The sequence below is a fragment of the Dipodomys merriami genome, unplaced genomic scaffold (genome assembly GCF_024711535.1).
Source record: "Dipodomys merriami isolate MVZ:Mamm:240054 unplaced genomic scaffold, mDipMer1.0.p SCAF_54, whole genome shotgun sequence".
In the NCBI taxonomy this organism is placed as follows: Eukaryota; Metazoa; Chordata; class Mammalia; order Rodentia; family Heteromyidae; genus Dipodomys; species Dipodomys merriami.
This window is the reverse complement of record NW_027206113.1, coordinates 5,407,992-5,418,987: the sequence shown is the minus strand read 5'-3', so window position 1 is coordinate 5,418,987 and position 10,996 is coordinate 5,407,992.

Genomic DNA, 10,996 nt, shown 5'->3' with positions numbered 1-10,996 from the left:
CCCTAACCCTAACCCTAACTATCACACTAACCCTAATCCTCACCCTAACCCTAACCCTAAAACTCACCCTATCCCTCACCCTCACCCTAACCCTCACCGTCACCCTAACCTGGCACTAACCCTAATTCTAACCCACAACCTAAACCTCACCCTCACCTGAAACCTCACCCTCACCCTCACCCTCACCCTAATCCTCACCCTAAACCTAACCCTAACCCAAACCTTGCGCTAACCCTAACCCTAACTCTAACCCTCACCCTAACCCTAACCCTAACCCTCATCCTAACCCTCATCCTAACCCTAACGCTAAACCTAACCCTCACCCTCACCCTAACCCTAAACCCTAAATCTAACCCTCACCCTAACTGTAACTCTAAACCTCACCCTAACCCTCACCATCACCCTAAAACTAACCCTAACCCTCACCCAAAACCTAACCCTAACCCTCACACTCAACCTAAACCTCACCGTCACACTAACCCTCACTGTAACACTAACCCTCACCCACACCCTAACCCTCACACTTACCCTAAACCTAACCCTCACCCTAACCCTCACCCTCACCCTAAACATCACCCTAACCCTACCCCTCAACCTAAATATAAACTTTACCCTCACCCTAACCCTAACCCTCACACTAACCCTCACCCTCAATTTCAACCTCACCCTAAAAATAATCCTAACTCTTACCTAACTGAAACCATCACCCTCACCCTCACTCTCACACTAACACTCAGGCTCAACCTAGCCCTCACCCTATCCCTAACCCTTACCCTTAACCTCACCCTCACCCTCGCCCTCAGCCTAACCCTAAACCTAACCCTAAATATCACCCTCATCGTCACCTTAACTCTAAACCTAAGGGTAACCCTCACCCTCACACTCACCCTTCCCCTAACCTAGCACTAACCATAACCCTAACCCTAACCCTAAACCTAATCCTAACACTAACCCTCAACCTAACCCTAAACCTCAGCCTAAACTTTAACCTCACACTAACCCTAATTCTATCCCTAAACCTAATCCTCAAACTAAAACTAACCCTCACCCTAACCCATACACTAACCCTCACCCTCGACCTCAGACTAACCCTAACCCTTACACTAACCCTCACCCTAACCCTCACCCTAAACCTCACCCTAACCCTAACGCCAACCCTAACCCTCACTCTAATCCTAACCCTCACCATAACCCTTATCCTCACACTAACCCTAACCCTATACCTAACCCTCACACTAACCATAACCCTCACCCTAACCCAAACTCTACCCCTCACTTTACCCCTCATCCTAACCCTAACATTAACGCTAACTCTCACCCTAAACAGAATCCTATACCTCACCCTCACCCTAACCCTCACTGTCACCCTAACCTTCACCCTAACATTAACCTTCACACACACCCTAACCCTCACGTGGAACCGAAACCTAACTCTCACCCTAACCCTCACCCTCACCCGAAACATCACATTAAACCTAATCCTCACCCTAACCCTCACACTAAACATCAACCTCAACCTAATCCTCACCCTAACCCTAACCCTAACCCTAAACATTACCTTCAACCCCACCCTCGCGCTCAGCCTAACCCTAACCCTAAACCTAACACTCACCCTCAACCTCACCCTTAACCTAACCCTCACCCTCACCCTAGCCCTCACCCTAACCCTAACCCTGATCCTAACCCTAACACTAACCCTCAGCCTCTCCCTCAGGCTAACCATAACCCTAACCGTAATCCTAACAATAAACCTCACCTCACTCTAACCTTAACCCTAACCCTAACCTTCACCGTCACCCTCACCCTCACACTCACCCTAACGCTCACCCTCACCCTCAACCCTCACCCTAACCCTCAACCTCACCCAAAACATCACCCTAACCGTAACTCTCATCCTAACCCTAACCCTCTTCCTAAATCTCACAATAACCCTAACGCTAAACCTAACCCTCACTCTGTCCCTAACCCTCACCATAACCCTTATCCTCACACTAAACCTAACCCTAACCCTCACACTAACCCTAACCCTCACACTAAACCTAATCCTAACCCTCACGCTAACCCTCACCCTCACCCTAACCTTAACCCTAACCATGACCTTAAACATAACGCTAACCCACACCCTCACCCTAATCCTCACCGTCCCCCTAACCTTCACTCTAAGGGTTACCCATAACTTAACCCTCACCTGAACCTGAACTCTAACTAACCCTAACCCTCACCCTCACCCTAAAAATCACCCTAAACCTAACCTTCACCCTTACTCTAATCCTAACCCTCTCCCTAACCCTAAACCTCACACTAACCCCCACACTCAACCTAAACCTCACCCTAACAATAACCCCAAGCCTTACCTAAACGAAACCCTCACCCTCACCCTAGCCCTCAACTTAACCCTCACCCTAACTTTAACCCTAACGCTCAACCTAACCCTCACCCTAACAATGACCATAACACTAACCCTAACCCTCACGTCACCCTAACCCTCAATGTCACCCTAACCCGACCGTAACCCTAAACCTAAACCACACCCTAACCCTCACCCTCACACTAACCCTCACCCTTAACTTTAACCTCACACTAACCCTAATCCTCACCCTAACCCTAACCCTCACACTAACCCTGAGGCTCACACTAACCCTAACCCTACCCCTCAACCTAACCCTCACCCTAACATTCACCCTAACCCTAATCTTAAACCTCACCCTCACCCTAACCCTCACCATCACACTAACCTGACCCTAACCATAACCCTAACCCTAACCCTAACCCTAAACTTAACACTATCCCTAACCTTAACCCAAACCCTAACCCTCACCCTAACCTTAAACCTTACGCTAAAGCTAATCCTAACCTTAACCCTCACACTAACCCTAACGCTCACCCTAACCCTAACCCTACACCTCACCCTAACCCTCACCATCACCCTAAAAATAACCCTAAACCTCACCCAAAACCTAACCCTAACCCTCACACTCAACCTAACTCTCACCATCACACTAACCCTCACCGTAATCCTAACCATCACCCACACCCTAACCCTCATACTCACCCTCACCCTAACCCTCACCCTAACCCTCACCCTCACCCTAAACATCACCCCAAGCCTACCCCTCAAATTAACTATAAACCTTACCCTCACCCTAACCCTAACCATCACACTAACCCTCACCCTCAATTTAAACCTCACCCTAAAAATTACCCTAACTCTTACCTAATCGAAACTCTCACCCTCACACTTACTCTCACACTAACACTCACGCGCAACCTAGCCCTCCCCGTAACCCTAAACCTAACACTTACCCTCACCCAAAGCCTCTCCCGCAGCCTAACTTTAACCCTAACCCTAACACTAACACTCATCCTCATCTTAACCCTAACCAAAACGCTAAGCCTCACCCTCACACTCACCCTGACCCTAACCCTAGCCCTAACAATAACCCTAACCCTAAACCTAACCCTAATCCTAACACTAACACTCACCCTAACCCTAACCCTTACCCTAACCCTCACACACACCCTAATCCTCATCCCAACATTTAACCTCACACTAAACCTAACTCTATCCCTCACCCTAACCTTCACCCTTACACTCACCCTAAAACTCACACTCACCCTAACACTAACGCTAACCCTAACCCTCACTCTAAACCTAACCCCCACCCTAATCCTTATCCTCACACTAACCCAAAACCTAAACCTAACCCTCACATTAACCCTAACCCTCACCCCAACCCTTACCCTACACCACACCTAACAGCTCACCATAACCCTCACCCTCACCCTCACCCGAACCCTAACCCTCACCTTCACCTTAATCCTCACCGTCACCCTAACCCTCAACTTAACCATAACCCTCACCTACACCCTAACCCTAATCCTCACCCTAATCCTAACCATCACCTTAAACCTCACCCTAACCCTGATCCTCATCCTAAACCAAACCCTAAGCCTTTTCTAACCGAAATCCTCACCCTCACCCTAACCGTCACCCTCACGCTCATCTTCACCCTTGCCCTCACCCAAAAACTAACCCTAACCCTCACCCTCACCCTCACCCCCACCCTAAGCCTAACCCTAACCCTAACCCTAACCTCAACCTCAACCTCCCCCTCCCCCTCACACTAACCCTAACCCTAATCCTAACCCTAATGCAAAAACTAGCCCTCACCCTCACACTAACCCTAACCCTCAGCCTAAACCTAACCCTAACCCTAATCCAACCCCTACCCTTCAAACTCACCCTAAACCTCTCGCTCACCCTAACCCTCACCTTCACCCTAAACTAGCCCTAACCCTTACCCTTACCCTAAACCTAACACTAAGAGTAACACTAACCCTCACACTAACCCTCACCCTAACCCTTACCCTCACCCTAACCCTCACCCTAACCCTAACTCTAACCCTAACATTAACACTAATCCTCACCCTAACCCTAATCCTCACCCTAACCCTCACCCTCACCCTAACCCTCACCCTAACCCTTACCCATACATGAACCCTAAACCTATCACTCAGTCTAACCCTCATATTAAACTTAACCCTAACCCTAACCCTCACCTTATCCTTAACCCTAATACTAAACCTAACACTCACCCTACCCCTTACACTCACACTCAACCTCAACCTTATCCTAAGTCTAACCCTAACACTAACCATAATCCAAACCCTAACCCTCACCCTCACCCTCACCCTAACTCTAAACCTAACCCTAAACAAACCCTCACCATAACCCTAAACCTATCCCTAAACCTCACCCTAATCCTAACCCTAATCCTAATCCTAACCCTCACCCTCACCCAAAACCTCACTCTCACCAGTATCCTAACACTAACCCTAACCCTAACCCTAACCCTCACACTAACCCTAACCTGACCCTAACCCTAACCCTGCCACTCACCATAACCCTCACCCGAACCCTAACCCTAACCCTAACCCACACCCTAACACTAACCAAAACCCTAACTCTCACCCTCACCCTAACGCTCATCGTCACCCTAACCCTCACCCCAACCCTAACCCTCACCCACACCCTAACCCTCATCCTTACCGAACCTGGACCTGAACACGAACCCTCACCTTCACACTAACCCTCACCCTCAACCTAAACATTACCCGGACCCTAACCCTCATCCTAACCCTAACCCTCATCCTAAACCTCACCCTCACCCTACCCCTCACCCTAACCCTAACCCTCAACTTCACCCTCACCTCAACCTAAGCCTAACCCTAACCCTAACCATAATCCTAAACCAAAATTCACCCTCACCCTAACCCTAAATCTAACCCTCACCCGCACCCTCAATTTAACCCTCACCCTAACTCTAACTCTTACCCCAACCCTCATCCTACCCCTAAACCTAACACTCACCCTAAACCTCACCATAACCCTCACACTAACCTTAACCCTCACCCTAACCCTAACCCTCACTCTCAAACTCACCCTCACGCTCACCTTCAGCCTAACCCTACACCTAACCATAATCCTAACACTAACCCTCACCCTAACCCTAACCCTCACCCTAACACTCACCCTAACCCTAACCCTAAACCTCACCTTTACCCTAACCCTCACAGTTACCCTAAACCTAACCCTAAGCCACACCTGAACCCTCACCCTCACCCGAACCCTCATACTCAACCGAACCCTCACCCTCACCCTAACACTCAGCCTCATCCTAAACATCAACCTAACCCTAAATCTCACTCTAACCCTAACCCTAAACCTAACCCTCAACCTAACCCTCACCCTCACGCTAATCCTCACCCTAACCCTAACCCACACCCTAACCCTAAACCTTACCCTAACCCTAACCATAACTCTAACCCTCACCCGAACCCTAACCCTCACCCTAACCCTCGCCTTAACCCTAACGCTAACCCTAACACTCACTTCACCCCAACACTAACCCTAACCCTAACCCTCACCTTAACTCTAAAACTTATCCTAAACCTAACCCTAACACTAACCCTACCCCTCAACCTAAACCTAACCCTAACTCTCAACCTAATGGTCACCCTATTGCTAACGCTAACCCTAACTCTCACTTCACTCTAACCCTAATCCTAACCCTAACTCTAACCCTCACTCTAAACATAAACCTTACCCTAAACCTAACCCTAACCCTCACTCTCACCCTAACCCTCATCCTAACACCTATCCTCACACTAAAACTAAACATAACCCTAACCCTAACCCTCACCCTAACCCTAAACCTACCCCTCACCCTAAACCTCCCCCTCACCCTAACCCTAACCCTCAGCCGAAACCTAACCCTAACCCGCACACTCACCCTAACACTCACCGTCACCCTCAACCTCACCCTAACCCTAACCCTCACCCATACCCTATCCCTCACTCTCAACCGAACCCTAACCCGAACCCTAACACTTACCTTCACCATAAAAATCACCCTAACCCTAGCCCTCACCCTAACTCTAACCCTAACACTCACCCTCACACTAGCATTCACCCTCAACTTAAACCTCACCCTAACAATAAACCTAACCCTTACCTAACCGAAACCCTCACCCTCAACCTCACTCTCACCCTAACCCTCAACCTCAAACTAGCCCTCACCCTAAACCTAGCCCTTATCTAACCAAAACCCTCACCCTCTCCCTCACCCTCACCCTAACAATCACCCTTACCGATGCCTCAACCTAACATTAACCCTCACCCTAAACCTAACCCTCACCGTAAAACTCACCCTAAACTTAACGCTAACCCTAACCCTCACCTTACCTTAAACCTCACCATAAACCTTACCTGCACCATAACCCTAACCCTAACCCTAATCCTCACACTAATCCTAACCCTAATCCTCAACCTAACACTCACCTTAAACCTAACCCTCACTCTCACCCTAACCCTCACCGTCACCTTAAGCTAACGCTAAACCTAACCGTCACCCACACCCTAAAACTCACACTCACCCAAACCCTCTCCCTCATGCTAACCCTACCCTAAACCTCACCCTAACCCTAACCCTCACTCTATTCCTAACTCTAACCCACACACTAATCCTAACCGTCCACCTAAACCTCACCCTCAACCTAATCCTCTCCTGAACCCTAACCCTATCCCTTACATAAACGAAACCCTCACCCTCACTCTCACCCTCACCCTGACCCTCACCGTCATCCTAACACTAAGCCTAAAACTAACCCTCACCCTAACCCTCACCCTAACCCTAACCTAACCCTAAGCCTCACCCTAACCCTCACCCTAAACCTAATGCTCACCCTAACGCTTACCCTAACCCTAACACTTACTCTAAACCTTACCCTCAAACTAACCCTAACCCTAACAACAACCCTAACCCTAACCCTCACCCTAACCCTAACCCTAACCCTACCCCTCACCCTAACCATCACACTAACCCTAACCCTAACCCTAACACTCAACCTAAACCTATCCCTAACCCTCACATTCACCCTAACCCTCACCGTCACCCTAACCCTCAACCTCACGCACACCCTAAACTTCAACCTCACCGGAACCCTAACCATCACCCAAATTCTCACCCTCACCCTAAACCTCACACTAATCCTTACCCTCACGAAAACCCTTACCATAACAGTCACTCAACCCTAAGTCTCACACTAACCCTCACCCTCAAACTAATCCTCACCCAAACAATAACGCTAACCCACTTAAACGAAACACTCACCCTCACCCTCACCCTCACCCTAACTTTCACCCTCACCCTAGCCCTCATCCTAACACTAACCCTAAACCTCACACTCACCCTCACCCTAAACCTCACCCTAATCCACACCTTAAACCTAACACTAACCCTCACCCTCACCCTAAACCTAAACCTAACCCTAAAACTCAGCCTAACAAAAATCCTAACCCTATTCCTCACCCTAACTCTAAACCTCACCCTAACCCTAACCCTAACACTCACCCTAACCCTAAAACTCACCCTAAAACTCACTCTAACACTAACGCTAACCCTAACCCTCACCCTCAACCTAACCCTCACCCTAAACCTTATCCTCACACTAACCCTAACCCTAACCCTCACACTAACCCTAACCCTCACCCTAACCTGAACCCTAACCCTCACACTAACCCTCACACTAACTCTAACCCTAATCTTAATCTTCACCCTAACCCTAACCCTAACCCTCATACTCACCCAAACCCTCCCCCTCCCCCTAACCCTCCCCCTCAGCCTAAACATCACACTAACTATAACCCTCACCCTAAACCTAACCCTAACACTCACCCTAATCTTTACCCTAACCCTAACCCTAACCCTAACCCGCAACCTAAGCGTCACCCTATCCCTAACACTAACCCTAACCCTCACCATCACCCTACCCCTCATCCTAACACTTATCCACACACTAAACCTAACCATAACCATCACCCTAACCCTAACATTAACCCTAACCCTCACACTAACCCTAAACCTACCCCTCAACCTATACCTCACCTTCACCCTAACCCTAACCCTAACCATCACCCGAAAACTAATCCTAATCAGCACACTCACCCTAACGCTCCCCGTCACCCTAAACCTCACCCATATGCTAACCCTCAACCACACCCTATCCCTCATTCTCAACCGAACCCTAACTCTCACCCTAACCCTTACCCTCAACCTAAACATCACCCTAAACCTAACCCTCACCCTAACTCTAACCCTAACCCTCAACCTAACCCTAACCCTCACACTAACCCTAACCCTCAACTTAAACCTCACGCTAACAATAACCCTAACCCTTACCTAACCAAAATCCTCACACTCACCCTCAATCTCACCCTAATCCTCACCCTCAACCTAGCCCTCACCCTAACCCTAACCCTAACCCTCACCCTAACCTTCACCATAATCCTAACCATAAACCTAACCCTAACCCTCACCCTAACCCTCACCATAAGCCTAACCCTACCCCTCACCCTAAACTTTACCCTCACCCTAACCATAACCCTAACCCTAAACCTAACCCTCACACTAACCTTAACACTCACCCTCAGCCTATCCCTTATCCTAACCCTGAACCTAACCCTAAACCACATCTTAACCCTAAAACTAACCCTAACGCTTACACTAAACCTAAAACTAACCCTCAGCCTAATGCTCATGCTAACCCTCACCCTAAGCCTAACACTATCACTAAGCCTCAACTTCACCCTCACCCTCACCTTAAGACTAACCCTAACCCTAATCCTAAACTTAACGTTTACCCTCAGCCTCACCATAACCCTAAACCTAACCCGAACCCTCAACCTCACCCTCACCCTAACAGTAACCCTAACCCTAACCGTAACCCTCATCTTAATCCTAAACCTTACCCTATCACTAACCCTAACTCTAATGCTAATCCTAACCCTAACCCGAACCCGAACCCCAACCCTCACCCTAACACTTATCCTAACTGTAAACCTAAACTTATCCCTAACCCTCACACTAACCCTAACCATCACACTAACCTTAACATTAACACTCACACTACCCCTCACCCTCATCCTAACCCTAATCCTAACCCTCAACCTAAACCAAACCCTAACCCTCACCCTCATCTTAACCCTCATCCACACCCTAACCCTCATCCTCACCCGAAACCTAACACTCACCCTAACCCTCACCCTCACCCTAAACATCATCCTAACCCTAACCCTCACCCTAACTCTAACACTAACCTCCACCTTAACCCTAAACCTCACATTAACCCTCACCCTAACCCTAAACCTAACCCTTACACTCAACCTCACCTTCGCCCTCAGCCTAACCCTAAACTTAACCCTAACCCTAACCCTAACACTCACCCTCACCCTCACACTCACCCAACCCCAAACCCTAACCCTAACCCTCACCCTCACCCTAACCCTCACCCTAGCCTTTAACCTCACACTAACCCTATCTCTAACCCTAACCCTAACCCTCACAGTAAACCTAACCCTCAAACTAACCCTAACCCTACCCCTCACCCTAACCCTCACCCTCACCCTAACACTAACCGTAACCCTCACCCTCACCCTAACCCTCACCCTCACCCTAACCCTAACCCTCACCCTAAACCTAAACCTAACCCTAACCCTCACCCTAACCCTAACCCTCACACTAACCCTTACATTCAACCTAATCCTCACCCTAACAATAACCCTAACTCTTACCTAACCGAAACCCTCACCTTCACCCTCATTCTCACCCTAACCCTCACCCTCACCCAACCTCATCCTCAACATAACCCTAACCCTCACCCTAACCTTCACCATCACAGTCACTGGCACCCTCAGCATTACCATAACCCTAACGGAAATCATAACCCTTACCCTCACCCTCACACTCACACTCACCCTAAACATCACCCTCACCATAGCCCTCACCCTAAACCTAAACCTCACCCTAACACTAACTCTAAACCTCACTCTTACCCTAAGCCTAACCATAACACTAACCCTCACCCTAACCCTCACCCTAACCCTAACCCTACCCCTCACCCTAACCCTCATCCTAACCCTAAACCTAACCCTCTTCCTAACCTTAACCCTCACCCTCACCCTCACCCTCAGCCTAACACAAACCCTAACCCTAATCTTAAACCTAACCTTCACCCCCTCCCTCACCCTAATCCTAACTATAACTCTAATGCTAACTCTCACACCCACACTCAACTTAACCCTAACCCTAACCCTAACAATAACTGTAACCCTAATCCTAACCCTAACCCTCACCCTCAGCCTCACCAAAACTCTAACCCTAACCCTAATCCTAAACCTAACCCACACCCTCACCCTATCCCAAAACCTAACCCTTGCCCTAATCCTCACCCTAACCCTATTGCTAACCTTCAACCTCACCCTCACCCTAAACTTCACTCTAACTCTAAAGCTCACTATAACCCTAACCCTAAGCCTAACCCTAATCCTCATACTAACCCTAACCCTCACCACACCCTAACACTCAACCTAACCCGAACCCGAACCCTCACGTTCACACTCACTCTAACCCTAACCCTAACCGTAAGCTGTGGAGAG